Below are 14543 nucleotides of genomic sequence, written 5' to 3' on the forward strand. Positions count from 1 at the left end.
TAGTGAACCATATGGTGGCTTTTACAACAATCTGGTAGTTTCATTATCATCGTCACTGAAACTTCTTTTAATTGCAGATTTATTAAATTACTCAATTTTAAATTTCCCAGCTGCCATTTGTGGGGATTGAATGCATGTTTCTGGATCAATGGTCCAGAACTCGAGGGGCTAGTCCAGTAACACAACTATTACACTATCATACTCTATATTTTGTGTTAATGTAAAATGGGTCAGTGAAGTAACATTTAAGTGTGGCAGAAATGCACATTGTGTGAGGAATCGTAAGAAAATTCCTCAATATTGTGTTATGATTGAATATCTCACTTTGCATAATATGCACTTGATAAAAAGCACTGTGTCTGACAAATACAAAGCCCCCCTCTGTACAGCATTGGACAGCCCAGAACAATGTATGTAAATTTTAATATTAATTCAACAAGATGCTTGCATCCAAGCATGCTTTTTAAAAAAAATTTTTTGTGTGCTGGACCACTGTTTAAACTGTACATTTCTGTGCTTGAAGACTAAAATAAGACAGCTTCCAGATGTATGAACTGAGTGATCCATTTGTTTAGATTTTGCTCCACAGCTGATGCCTAGATTAGTGCAGGCTGGACAAAGCTATGGGAGATTTGTCTGGTTTCCACGATGCCATGTTTATATTTCATTTGGATTTCTCCTTCAAAGCTGACCTCCCTGTGACCTGCTGATAGACTATGTCCACCAGGATACTCGCTACATCTTGGCCACAGCTGATCTCAAATTGAAAAACATAGATTATGCCTTTATTTCCATTCTGTTTTCATTGTCCTGCTTTGGGATTAACTTTGTCCAGATAAATTTGGACCTTGTGCTGAGATATTGGTGGTTGAAAGGAACTGGTCAATTACATGTTGTTACATTTTTGAGAATGTGTTTTGGCAACAGATTGGCCTGCTATATATGTAGATTAAGATGTTTCAGTGTTATGTGTTTATGATTAAATTAGATTAAAAAGTACTTTAAGCCCATTTTTGATGGAATAGAGGGCAAAGTGGTTGATGCTATCGTGCTTAGTGATAAATATTCCAAATAGAAGTCTTCCAAAAGGAAAAAGAAAATAAATGGCTAGTATACAGTTTTTAAAATAGTATTACTAAAAGACTTTTGGCCCGAGGCTCAGGAATCCTGCCCAAAAATGCCATATGTATTACACAATCAAGCACTGCAATGTAAACACAGTACTGTGCCATGGAATCAGGGTGGTCTAAACCTCCATCGCACTACCCCCCACAGCCACCACCCCCCCCCCCCCACCCTTTTAAAAAAAACCTCTCTGCTGTGAAATGACCACAGTAGTTGTAGTGTTATTTCTGTTTTGGCTGCAGAGCCAGGTTTTGGAACAAAACTGACAGTGAACATTTGAATTATTATAAGGCCCTGGACTGCCAAAGAACTGCAACTGAATTTAAAATCAAGTAGAATCTAGGTCAAATGTAATTGTCTCACTGTTGAAAAAGTTTATTACCTGTAAGAAATTTTCAAATTCTAGTAACAATATGTATTTCTGCTAGAAGTTTTCTTCAAAGTGAATTATCCAGTTTAAAACTGTTCAAAGTCTTTGATGTAAAAAAATAAATTTGAAAAGCAACAGTCATGCTGTTACATCCATGTACATGCTATTTATTTGATTTATTCATCAGCAAACACTGCAGGTGAGTAATATGTAAGGACCTCAAAATGTGTATCATTTTCTCTTTAAAGGTATAAGTGTTTTTATTCCTTCAGAATTCAAAAAAATGGTTATAGCAAATTATCTTTGACAAGTTTAAAATTCTTTTATTGTTGAGTGGTAATTAATTTATTCTCTCTGTTATAATAGAAGAGTTGATTTCTCTCAAGTTTTTCCTCTGTTTCAATACCTGCTGTAAGAGAAACAAACGTTTTTCATGTTTGAGATCTTGGGAAGAAATGGGTGGACCTAGTAGTTTTTATTTTTTTAAGGCAACAGTTTCACATGCCTTGCAAAATATATCTCTTCGTTTGTTTCCCACACCAATTGATTTATCATTTTGCTTGCAAGCAGACTTAGAATGTTAGGGCAGGAGCACACTCACTTTTTTCTCGTAACTTTTTTGTTGCAGGCCGAAACCAGTTGACTTGAATAAATTTTTCTCCAGTCTGAATGAAGCCAGCAACGTGGAAAAATCTTACCATTCAGGGTTGTCTGAATGTACATTTCAGCCACACAGTAAGCTGTATTTGTAAGCAGTGGACTGCTAAATACAACCATTTTTCGCTGTGGAGAGTTAGACAGGTGATTAGCATAATTAGCACAGACCACGCTATACATATGGAAATGTTAAGTGTGTAAATGCCAGCTGCGGTGTAAAATTTATGTCAGGGGGTCGACAGGGCTGTGTGAAAGTATTGTGTTACAGCTGCAGGTCAAAGCCTCCATTGCTTACCCCCTTTCTTTTGATAGTGAATGCACTAAACAGAAGAGAGGAGAAAAAGAACGAGAGAGAAGAGCAAAAGAAGTATAACATATAACACTTTGGAAAACATCATGATTGCTCCAAAAGTTTCTCTTTTCTTCAGTGAATTTCCACCTTCAGTGCATCCCTGTATTTGTTCATCGATGACTATTTTTCATCAGAATTTCCAAGCAGTGTTGCACCTATTTCAATTTCTAAAAGGCTTTAAGTTTGTGAAATACTTTTGAAAAGTAGCAACTATTTTAATTTGGAATGAAGTGTGAAAGAAACTGCTTGTAAACATTTAAAACATTTTTTTCTTCTTTAAAATATTTCTTCGAACATTTTTATTAATTTGATTGGAAAACTGAGTGCAAGTTTCATGCTCCATGACAAGGAAACAAACATTAAGAGAATATAAACAGATATTTCAGTGGAATCCATCATTTGTTATAAATTGTTCATGCAGTTTTTACTTTTGTATATATTTTATGACAGACTTGTGGTGTTGGTGGTGGAGAATAGTTAGCATCACACTGATCCTGCGATGAAACTTCCTCATAGCTGCAGGGGGTCCTTATGAGTCAGTCCCTAATCCAACTAATCCTAGTCGCAACAAAATCATGAAAGTGGCCCCCAGTGATGTGTGTTTCCCTGCACAGATGCAGAAGGAAAAGTGTTGGTTATAAATCACTCCAAAATGATCCATACAGACTGGGGAGCTTGTGTGAAGCTGGAGGCGGCCATTGTGTTTGCCCATGTGGCCTACAGTGGAAAACCAATGAAAAGAGACTTTGTTGCTGAGAGGTGAGGCCTGTTTAGAACTGATTGGTGATGTCAGCTTCAAAAGAGGCATGGGGTCAGTGTGACGCAACAGAAGTGAGTGTATTGACATGAAGTTGCAGCCTTAAACTAGTGGCTGTGTTTCCTGAGACACTCTGCAAAACTAATTGTGTCTAAAAGTGTAAATGTTTGAAGTAAATCTTTTTTTTCTTCCTTTTGACTTCAATTCTAATTCTTTTGATGCTTAATGTTGTCAACAAAAGAAATCAAATATATTTTTGAAAGGGAATGCAAAAGTTAATTTTTCATAGTTTTACGATTGTGAATGTTTACTATAATATATAATTCAACCAAATTCTTAAAATTGAATTCTACAAAACTGTCATCTTCAGTTCTATGTTGCTGCAGTGAGTAAATGCACTGAGTGGTGGGGTGCACAGTCGGGTAGACCAAGCTTTCAAGTCTGATCTCTGATCTTTGCTGAGTTAAGTGATCCAGTTAAGCAGACTCTGCAGTTGGTCTCCAAGCCAGCAGTTAAGGTGGAAAATAAAATCAAACCAAGTTTCCTGCTTGTGATCAGAAACACCTGCTGGAAAGTGGGCGTGTCTGAACTTTGACTGACGGCAGAATTAGTTCAGCTAAGCGTCAGTATTGAACTAGTTTATGCATGGTATCAGAAAGTACCAGCATCCATAGGATGGTAACCAACCTGATTTGTCTCCTTCAGGAAAGAAAGCTGAAACATTTATCTTTATTTTTGATATCAAAGTGCATACTCTTAATAATGCTCTTGAATAGTGCTGCTTCACCCATAGTGGTATGTTAATGTTGTGTAGATGGTAAAGATGAATTCTTTTCAATTTCACATTATGTTGACTGAAGGAATATGGACCTCAAATGGCACTGCTGAGTTGGAAGTTAGTTGTAGAAGCATGAGTGAAGTGGAACATCATCCAAGACCCAGTTTTCACTTGGATTCTTACTTGTTGGTAATTGAAATGGGATGTGGTGGAGCAAGGATTTTGTTTGCCCCAAACATAAGTATCAGAGTAGCCTGGGAACTGGAGTGGTGGTGTTGGGGGGACAGTTCTATCCATTAAAATTCTTCTGACTTTAGATTCTCCATTGAGGAACAGATTGGGCACAATGATGAATTCCGTGTGCAGGTCTATTCAGTGGCAAAAATGAGGCCTTCCAGGGGTCCCGGCTTGCCCAGCCCAGCATCGCAATCAGAAATCTGGTAATATAACAGATATCTGATCCCAGACCTGATCAATTTTTATTTTCTTGAGGGTTGCCAGACCTGCCTGCAGTCCCATTTTACTGTCCCTCCTCCAGCAGTATAAAATCATAGTGTTTAAGACATCACAATCAGAATAAAAATCAACTAATCCCCAACTTTAAACTTGAGCAGGGTTTGAAGATGGAATCATCAGTGCTAGTTTTGCTAAACTTATGCTGGTAGAGCAGGTCCAAAGATCTTGGACTGCATTTATATTATGCCTTATGAGGATAGGTTGAGTGAGCTGGGGCTTTTCTCTTTGGAGAAAAGGAGGATGAGAGGTGACTTGATAGAGGTGTACAAGATGATGAGGCATAGATCGAGTGGACACTCAGAGTCTTTTTTCCAGGGTGACAATGGCTAACACAAGGGGACATAATTTTAAGGTGATTGGAAGAAGATACAAGGGGGATGTCAGGGATAAGTTATTTTACACAGAGCAGTGGGTGCATGGAATGCACTGCTGGCAGAGGTTGTGGGGGCAGATACATTAGGGACATTTAAGGGACTCTTAGATAGACACATGAATGATAGAGAAATGGGGAGCTATGTGGGAGGGAAGGGTTAGATCTTAGAGCAGGATAAAATGTCGGCACAACGTTGTGGGCTGAAGGGCCTGTACTGTGCTGTTCTATATCCTGTATCAACGACATTGAGAATGTGATTAATTTTGAAGTTTCTGTTGTTGGTGTTGAACTAGAGTGGAAAAGGAGATTCTAACTAAACATATACTCTTCTCCCCCACCGCATCACCCCCCCCCCCCCCCCCCCCCCCCCCCACTCGTGCCATTTTAGGAATGGGGATTGGTATTTTAACACTCTGTAATAAAGAAGGTAAAGTTGGTGTTTTTATCACCATTAATGCTGCTGTTGGCCAGCCAGTAATACAGATCAGTAGGGCTTCACTTTCTGATTTTATTCTTATCCTGTGTTGATACTCAGTTTTGTGCCTCGCAGTATAGGTGAGATTGGGCACTCAGTTCATTCATTTAAAAGTTGTTCTACTTTAGATACCTTTTATGCCTGAGGGTGGCAGAAAACTTGTCCTGGTGTTGCTGAAATTGTCCAAGTAAGCTCATGAATGGCAGGTGGAATATTCAAGTATTAAATTGCAAATTCCATGGTTACCACAGGGAAAAAAAAGCATGGCATTATATTGAGGGGAAAAAGTTATTTCCAACCTTAATTCAGAAATACAACATGGAGGTTTGCTTGAATGACTTTTAACGGCACTACCACGGTTGACATAAGCAATGACACCATGCAGGCAGTGGCATCATTGAGATTTACACATTAGGAAATGTTGACTTGACCTGATCAGGATTGGCGGAGAGTGAATATGAAAAGAAATTTTGAAGTTCTGCACCAATGCAAAACAGTTTTGAGTAAAACTTCACAGCAACAGATGGTGAAAACAGCAGATGGTATTAAATTGTTTCATTAAACCATAGCATTTTCAACAGTGCTTTAATTTGGCCAATAAGTGAAATGGCTAAAGCCATATTGTAGTTTAAAACAGAACTAGAATGTTTATGTAATCCAGGACTCAATCCTTTCATTACAATTTATTGAAGTAAATTATTACTGCAATGCTTATTTAAGGAGTTTCCTGAACACTTATTATTAATTCATGTCATAATATCTTTCAATACAAATGACTGCACTTGAGGCAGTACCTGTAAGTTAACTCTTGACCTTGGAGTTTGTGAAATGACAGAGTACATCAGAGAGTTGAAATTCCTCTTTGTAATGGAGTGCTGATTAATATGAATGATTCTAGTCCCTCACCTTTTGGTTTTGGGCGAGTACCACTGATGCATTGTCAACATTGTGTTCATTTTGTTCTGATGCATGAACTTGCCTTGTTATAGGTGCCAATAACAAGTGGAAGCTGCTTCTATTTTTCTGGTTTGCATATAGATGAGAATGAGGAAGGAGCCTAGGATTCGTCCTGGAAGGAATTCCAAAATTACACATTATGGGTGTGGGAAGGGAAGCCATTGATAAAAGATGTTCTGGTTGCAGTTGGACAGATGTGACTGGAAACGAGCAACGGCAATTCTAGAGAGCTTGACAATGAAGGAAGCTTTGTAGGTCATTGATTCCAAGATGTCAAAGAGCTGGGGAATTATGGTTCTATTCACTGGTGTACAAATTGTATTCTAGGGTTTTAAACAGATTTGTGGGAGAGGCAAGGTTGTAGTTGGTGACAAGAGAGGGGTCAAGAGTGCAATTTTTGAGGAAGGAATTATGATTTTCAAATAGAGTAGAACAGTGCCCACGAACAGGAACCATTTACTGGGCTGACCGGGCTGGGGCAAGTAAGGGAAGTTGAATAATGAAGACTATATTGGTAATGTTGTCATGAAGCCAGAAGGAAGATGAGCTTGATGAGGATGGGCTAGAATGAAAAGGAGGTGGGTTACAGGGCAAGAAGAAGATAGGGCAGTAAAGGCAATTGAAAGGATGCCCTTGTTAGATATTTGGGCCAACTGGTTTTCAAAGTAAGGATGCGGTGTTTCATTTCAGATGTTATTATGGGCCCATGATCATTTTGTAGTGTGAAAATCAATCTGGTCTTATCACTTACAGCCTTAATTTATAATTGTTCTTTGACATATAACATAGTATATGCTGAAAAATTTGGTTTTTAAGAGAGAGGCCCATGTTCACACACTTTGATTATTCTGCACATTTGAGCTGAAGTTTAATGATTTTGTGTTCATGTCTGAAAAAACATTAAACAGCAAAAAAACACTTAGTAAGCTGAAACCTGTGGAATTAGGAAAGGTAGGTGTAGAAGAAAAAAGTTGATCATCCTCTGCTGATAAACAATATTGTAAGGAGATAAAAACATGAGAGAAAGCTTCGTTACACAAACCACAGAGTGATTTTTAAACTGGTGACCTTCTATCACATTTTAAATAGCATAAGGTAATCAGCCCAATGCATTGTGGAGCCTCAGACTCTTGTGGCTAAGTTAAGTGTAGTTTGGTTAGTTGGACATTGTAAATTGCATTTGGCGTAGATGAGTGATAGGAGAAATCAAGCCATGTGAGAGAGAATAGGTTACAAGGAAATAAATTGGGGAATGGGATTGATGGATTAACTGGGCTGAATTGCCTCCTGGTGGTTGTGAGATAATCTGGGTCTATTAAAAATGTGTCCAATTCTAGGGAATGGCAAACTATTAAATTCGTAAGAAGTAGTACCCAATAAATATTTTTCAGTGATTAGAATCAATGAAGTTCAATATGGCTTCAATAAGTGTAAATACATTGAAATGCACATAATGTAACTTAAATAGCTGTGCAAGATAACACTTGCATCAATTTACTTTAATTGTTGAATTTCATTTGGGGAAGGGTGAGAAATCTGATTTGAGATCATCCTGGGATTGTGATTTCTACTATTCAGGTGCCCCATATGGGGTGATGGGGGTTGGGGTGAGAGATCAGGGCTGGAATAGGGGCCAGGTGAAGTTGGGAAGTGTGCCATTTGGAGAGTTGGGGACTTTGTAAGGGAGTGGGGGTTGTTGGGTGGGTTGGCAGTGTTGGAGACTGTACCAATCAGTGAGGTTGTTGGGTGGTTATCGGTATTGTGGGTTTGGCACTAAGTGACGGGGGATTGTGTATTTGAGGTGTTTTCCCACAGCAATCTTGAATCTCATCTGGAAGTACCCTGTGGAATTACCAGAGTGGCACAATTTGACCCTGAAATGTTTATGATCATGAACCATTCCAGGAAAAGAATAGATTTTCAGACACCTAGCACTGAAAATATCGCTATGTGGTCTGCTTTTCTGTACCATTAATTTTAAGTAACTTTCAAAAATGTTTTGTAGAGAACAAATAAAATAACTATAATAACAAAAACTATTAAAATAAAATTGAAAAGCAAAAAAACTGCAGATGCTGGAAATCTGAAATAACAGAAAACGTTGGCAAGATTCAGCAGGTATGGCTGCCTCTGCGGAGAGAGAAACTGTTTCGGTTCTCTGCAGATGTTGCCTGACCCAAGTACTTTGAGCAGTTTCTGATTATGTTTAAAAATAAATTATTATTTAAGAAAATCTTTGATTTTTGAAAAATGAGAGAATGACAGTTCACATGTAAAATCAGCTTTCCTTTAGGACCCAAGTGGTTTTATTGCTTAGTACACTTTAAAAGCCCCTTGCACAAATGTATACATTTTCAGGGTTTTTTAAACAATGCGAAGTATATAATTTGAAGGTTTTGGCAGATTTTTGCATATTATACTAGTAAATACTACAAAACAGTACATTGTATTGAGGAGCAGAGAATCATTGACAGCAACTTTAAAACTTCCATGTTACCAACGAGCATGTCTGCACTTCAGAATTCCTCTATTAAAATCCTGAGCAGCAAAAGCCACTCTTTATTCCCCACCACCAATTCCTGGTCTGTCAAGTGCAATGTTAAGTGGGAAATGAAGAGTGTTTAAATTAAATACTGTTTGGCTTGGGTTGACTTAAAGAAATATCATAAACATTATGGACCATCGATACTATCTTCCAGCTTCGAAGCACCACATCCTGTCCACCTTGTACTAATATTTACTTTATCATTGCTCCAAATTTTGTTTCTGCTCCCGTCCTTTCATTGTTTTGGTCTATATAAAATTAGATGTCATAAGATGGACAAGACAATCCAGTTTAAAACATCCAAAATTATGAATTTGTAACTCTTGATGAAAATGTCTGTGCTGGATTTAAGATTTACTTTCATTTGAAAGTAACAAAAGTACAGGATATTTATTGAAATCTTGCACTGGAAGACCATAAATTGCTATTGGGTACCTCTGTACATTTTGTGGTTAATTGCACCAAAAATACTGCATAGTGCAATCAGAGGGGCCAAGACTGTGGAGTCAATTGCTTGTGTGATTGTATAGTGTATTCAAATAGTGGGATTCAGAATTTTCCTTTTTCCAAGTGTGAAGGCAATGTCATATAACATTGATCAACTATCCAACCTCTTCAGATCTCTAATGGAATTTGACAGCAGCTTGTTTGGGAAATAATAACTACTGTTTATAGTAAACAGTTGGTCATTTTGAGAAACGATGAAGAATGACTTGCTTGTCCTGGTCAGGATTTGTCTTTGATGCAAATTAGTGTTAAATTCCATTTATCCCAAAAGGAAATATCATCTCAAGCAAAAATTCCTAATAGAGTACCTTTGGTATTGAATGAAAGGCTAGCTTCTGCAGTTGAAGTTTTTTTTGTCCTGACCCTGCTGAGGATTTAACATATCTTATTAGGCAATACTTTATCCATATGGATGTCAGGCTCTCTTTCAGCTTTCAGTTTTTCTTTGATTAGGCTGATGGTGGTGCTGGAAAATGTTACAGCAGTACTGATACTAAGCACTAGCGCAGACTGTCTCATTGCTGGAGTAATGGAAGCTCTGTGTGGGTGATTGTTAATGAATTGTGTAAGTGAATCACTTTGGGCTCCTTTTGCAAAATGCTGATTACTACTGCAAAGCCTAACTCTTTACAGAAATGGAAAATTAAGGTTGAGAGTAGTAAAAAAGACATGCAGTTCAAGTTTCACAATATAGTGATTAATGAGAACCAGGAAGTAATTGTCATGATGGGAAATAATGGCATGTGGTGCACAAAATTACTTTCCAGGTCCCTACAGTAATTTAGATTTGAAGTAAAGAAAATAGCTTATTATAGTGAATGCTGAATATCTCTAACTCATTTTGTTTATCTTACCTGTTGTGAGGATAACTTGCAGCGTTCTGATGCCAAAATTGTGCTGTTTTGTTTTTGGATGACAATGATTCGTTGTGCAGAAAACAACATTTTACATTACTTTATTTAACAAATTAGTTGACCATTTGCATGCTTCCACTGTTTTTTTTCAGGCCACACTTCGGAGACATGACTCGCCAATCATGAGCATATTGTCACAATTTCACCTTTAACCAAAACTCATATAAATGGTCATGAGAGAGATAGTGGCAGGAACTTTTTTTCTTAGTTTATACATTATTAATCTATTTATTATCCTGGAATTTAAAATATTCACTTTCTGTCTAATTTACCAGTGCAATGAATCTTGATTTACTGTCACTTGCTCTGCAAAAAAATTCTGTAAACCTTAACTAACCTGGATTTTAAATAAAAATAAAATCTAGATCTTTTCATACCTGGTCCTTGGTATGAATTAGCCTGTCATTAACACTATGAATAAATTATTTGTCCCTACAGAGTTAATCCTTTTCATCCTTTCACACCTGTTTTGCAAAATGCAAACAATCGGTAACGTCATTTCTCAGTTTTTTTAACCTTTCTATGATTTCTCACTCATTTTTGAGTGTGTGCTCATTTCAAAGATCTTCCAGGCTATGTAATAACGCATATTTGGTTAAAAATCAAATCTTAATATGAGGATTCATTGTGTTGTTTAGTACTGAAATGTTGTTTCTAGTCTGCATGTTGTATGTTTCTCTTGTAATAAAATTCTTAGGTAGAAGACTTTCAGACATAAATTCCCAGGTTTACCAAGTTTGATTAATGTAGTATTCTGGAAAATATCAGTTTTTGAGGAATATTTAACTCCAAAGGAATGGCTACAGTGAAACTGGTTAGATTTCACCTAATGAAGTTCTTGGAGCTGCTGTCATTCTTGTAATGTAGGAAATGCAACAGCCAGTTTTCAAGTAGTGAGCTCCCAGAAATCACAACGTGATAATATTCAGATCATCTGTTTTACTGATGTTGATTAAACAGTATATAGAAGCAAAGACACAAAAAAAAATTTGTGAGTGTTGACATGAGAACTTCTGTCATTCTGAGCGGGCAGTTGGGCCCTTAGTTTAACATCTCAAATGCTGCAACAGTGCCCAATGATTTTCTGAATCTATCTGACCACAAGGTTGCATTTCACCTCCAACAAATTTCCTGTGGGAGTGCTACTAATCTTCAGAACTAAAGAGAAACCGTTCAACCTTCAGCAACTATACTCCAGGACCAAGGTCACCCAAAGCTTAGAAGACAAGCTACAGTATATATGAGCTCCAAGCCACTGCTGGTTCGTTCAATGAAGTATACTAGAGGCTGGCCCTTGCTCTCAACATCCATAACATCGTAAAACTCATCGTCTCCGGGGTAGCAATAATTTCTGCCCTTCCATGTTCTTCGGAGGCCTGGATGATTTACAGCAGGCATCTCAAGGCACTGGAAAAATGACACCAAGGCTGTCCACAAATTCACTGGAATGATAAGCAAATCAACATCAGTGTCCTCTCCCAGGCCAATCTCCTCAGTATTGAGTCCCACGTTGTACCCAATTGGATATATTGAGCAGAGCATGTTGTTCACATTCCTAGTCCTAGGCTCGCAAAATACACTCTTTGCTGAGCTCAGTCATGCGAAGAGATGACCAGGCAGACAGAGGAAAAGATTCAGGCATGTGCTCAAACCCTCCTTGAAAAATGGCAACATCCCCACTGGCTCCTGGGAATCTGCTCCATGAGCACTCAAAGTAGAGGAGCATTTGGGATGGTATTAATAATTTTAAATTCATGTAAATGAGCACACAGAGGCCTTGCATAAGGAATGGACCATAGAACATATAGACCATAGAACATATAGAACACTACAGCACAGTACAAGCCCTTCGGCCCACAATGTTGTGCCGACATTTTATCCTGCTTTAAGATCTATCTAACCCTTCCCTTCCACATAGCCCCCTATTTTTCTATCACTCATGTGTCAATCTAAGAGCCTCTTAAATGCTCCTAATGTATCTGCCCCCAGAACCTCTTCTGGCAGTGCGTTCCATGCACCCACCACTCTCTGTGTAAAAAAACACCCCTGACATCCCCCTTTTACCTTCCACCAATCACCTTAAAATTATGTCCCCTCATGTTAGCCGTTGTCGCACTGGAAAAAAGTCTCTGACTGTCCACTGGATCTATGCCTCTTATCATCTGACCACCTCAAACTATCCATCCACCAACCCCATCAGCTATCACCTGCGGAAGAGTCTGCTGTTTCCACATCGGCCTCAATAAGCACCTTGTAACCCAAAAAAAAGTTGGAAGAGGTCATCCTCAATCTTCACAGACTCCCTCAGAAGAAGAAGCCGATAAACTGATTAAAAATTCTGAGCTAACGATGTACTTAATAGCTGCATTCATCTGAATGTAGAGAATATTGAAACATCCAACACACAGGAGCATCCTGGTGGTGCTGCTCATAATCAGTCGTGTGTTTCCAATGAAAAGGTATGTTCTTTCAGTTGGTACTATCAGGAAAGAGATTGATAGCAGACTGGAGTCTGACACTGTGCTAGGATTTCAAATTCCAGGACTACTTCAGAGTGATTTAGAAGTATTGGTAAGTGAGACTATGTGGTTTCAGGAACATTGCAACAGATCTTTGGATCTGAAATCATCCAGTATGAATATCTAGGACTGACAACGTTTTGGAGAGAAAAGAAATCCATTCCCGATATAATCTTCACTCCCATTTTAAAATGGTAACTAAATTACAACTTCCGTGGCAGGCACTGTAGTGTAGTGGTTAGCATAATGCTATTACAGCACCAGTGGCCTGGGTTCAATTCCCGCCACTGTCTGTAAGGAGTTTGTACGTTCTCCCCGTGTCTGCATGGGTTTCCTCCGGGTGCTCCGGTTTCCTCCCACATTCCAAAGACGTACGGGTTAGGAAGTTGTGGGCATGCTATGCTGGCGCTGGAAGTGTGGCGACACTTGCGGGCTGCCCCCAGAACACTCGACGCAAAAGGTGCATTTCACTGTGTGTTTCCATGTACATGTGACTAATAAAGATACTTTATACCTTATACCTTATATAAGCATTATAATAGAAAAATGCAGTTATCCTAAAATGCATCTTGGAGACCCTATTCTCTGGTTAGGTTGAAATTCGTTTGAAGCTCCCAAATATTCACAGGGAGACAAAAAACTTATTTTTCTCCTATTACATGCTGGCAAAATTTGTAAACTACATGAATGTAGTTGACAGTTCTTTTATAGAGACTGGGAATATAAAGTAAAATTTTAAAGAATGTAAATGACAAATTTAATCATTATAAAATTAAAAATATCTTGTTTAAACTTTGGACATTATAACTTACTGTTACTAAGAAAAATGACAAATAAGATTTCAGATAAATTATTGATTCATCAACAAACTGACAAGCAAATGTTGAAATTGGAAATGATAGTTATAAATATTTAGAAAAGTAGTTTAATTTTTAATGTTGATGTAAAAACTTGACAATTAACTTTTATGTATAGAAAGTACAAACATATTTAAGATTTTCAATAAAATGAAACAAAAACCTGGAATATATGCAATTTTTAGAAACTAAAACTATAATGCATTTTCTATATTCTACAGAATCTATCTGCATTTTGAAGCTGCAGATGCAATATTTCTTAGCATTATGAAATTTGAAATGTCTCTATGCTCACTCTGTACATGCCTACAACAAAGGTTTTATTTTAAAAATAAATGCAAGACCATAAGACTTCCTTCTTGCAATCAACTTTAGAAGTGTACCAATTTACATAATGGGTGGTTAATATCCAAGCTGCATATATTCAAATAAATTGAGGATTTTTAGTTGGTTCCTTCAAGGTGCTGAATTGTCTGGATTATAAACTGATGGCTTTATATGTAACTATGAAGATATCTTGAAAAGTAAATAAGCGTAATTAAGTGGATGTTAGTGCTGAAGTGCTGTATTTATGATTTGGCAAGAGACATTGGGGTAAACCACCTGACCATTAAAATTTCTCTAGGTATAATGGAGAAAATAAAATGGGTGGGGTGGATTGCATTTCTATTATAGAACCTGCCCTGTTTGCTTCGCAGTAATTTAAAGAAAAGGCTGTGCTGGTGGAATGCAATCTCATCCAAGCTCTCTGATCCTCCCAAGCAGTACAATGCCAAAGCAAAAAAAGGATGACAGTAATTTGATGGGCTTTTTGGAAAACATTTTAAGAAGAATTATGATG

General features: G+C 37.7%; 1 protein-coding gene across 1 annotated transcript in view; it reads left to right on the forward strand.

Moving 5' to 3' along the window:
• Positions 1-14543, forward strand: part of ptch1 (patched 1) — a 73819-nt gene that overhangs the window by 8881 nt on the left and 50395 nt on the right. The gene's annotated exons all lie outside the window — the stretch shown is intronic.

This window comes from Pristis pectinata, chromosome 7 (genome assembly GCF_009764475.1).
Source record: "Pristis pectinata isolate sPriPec2 chromosome 7, sPriPec2.1.pri, whole genome shotgun sequence".
In the NCBI taxonomy this organism is placed as follows: Eukaryota; Metazoa; Chordata; class Chondrichthyes; order Rhinopristiformes; family Pristidae; genus Pristis; species Pristis pectinata.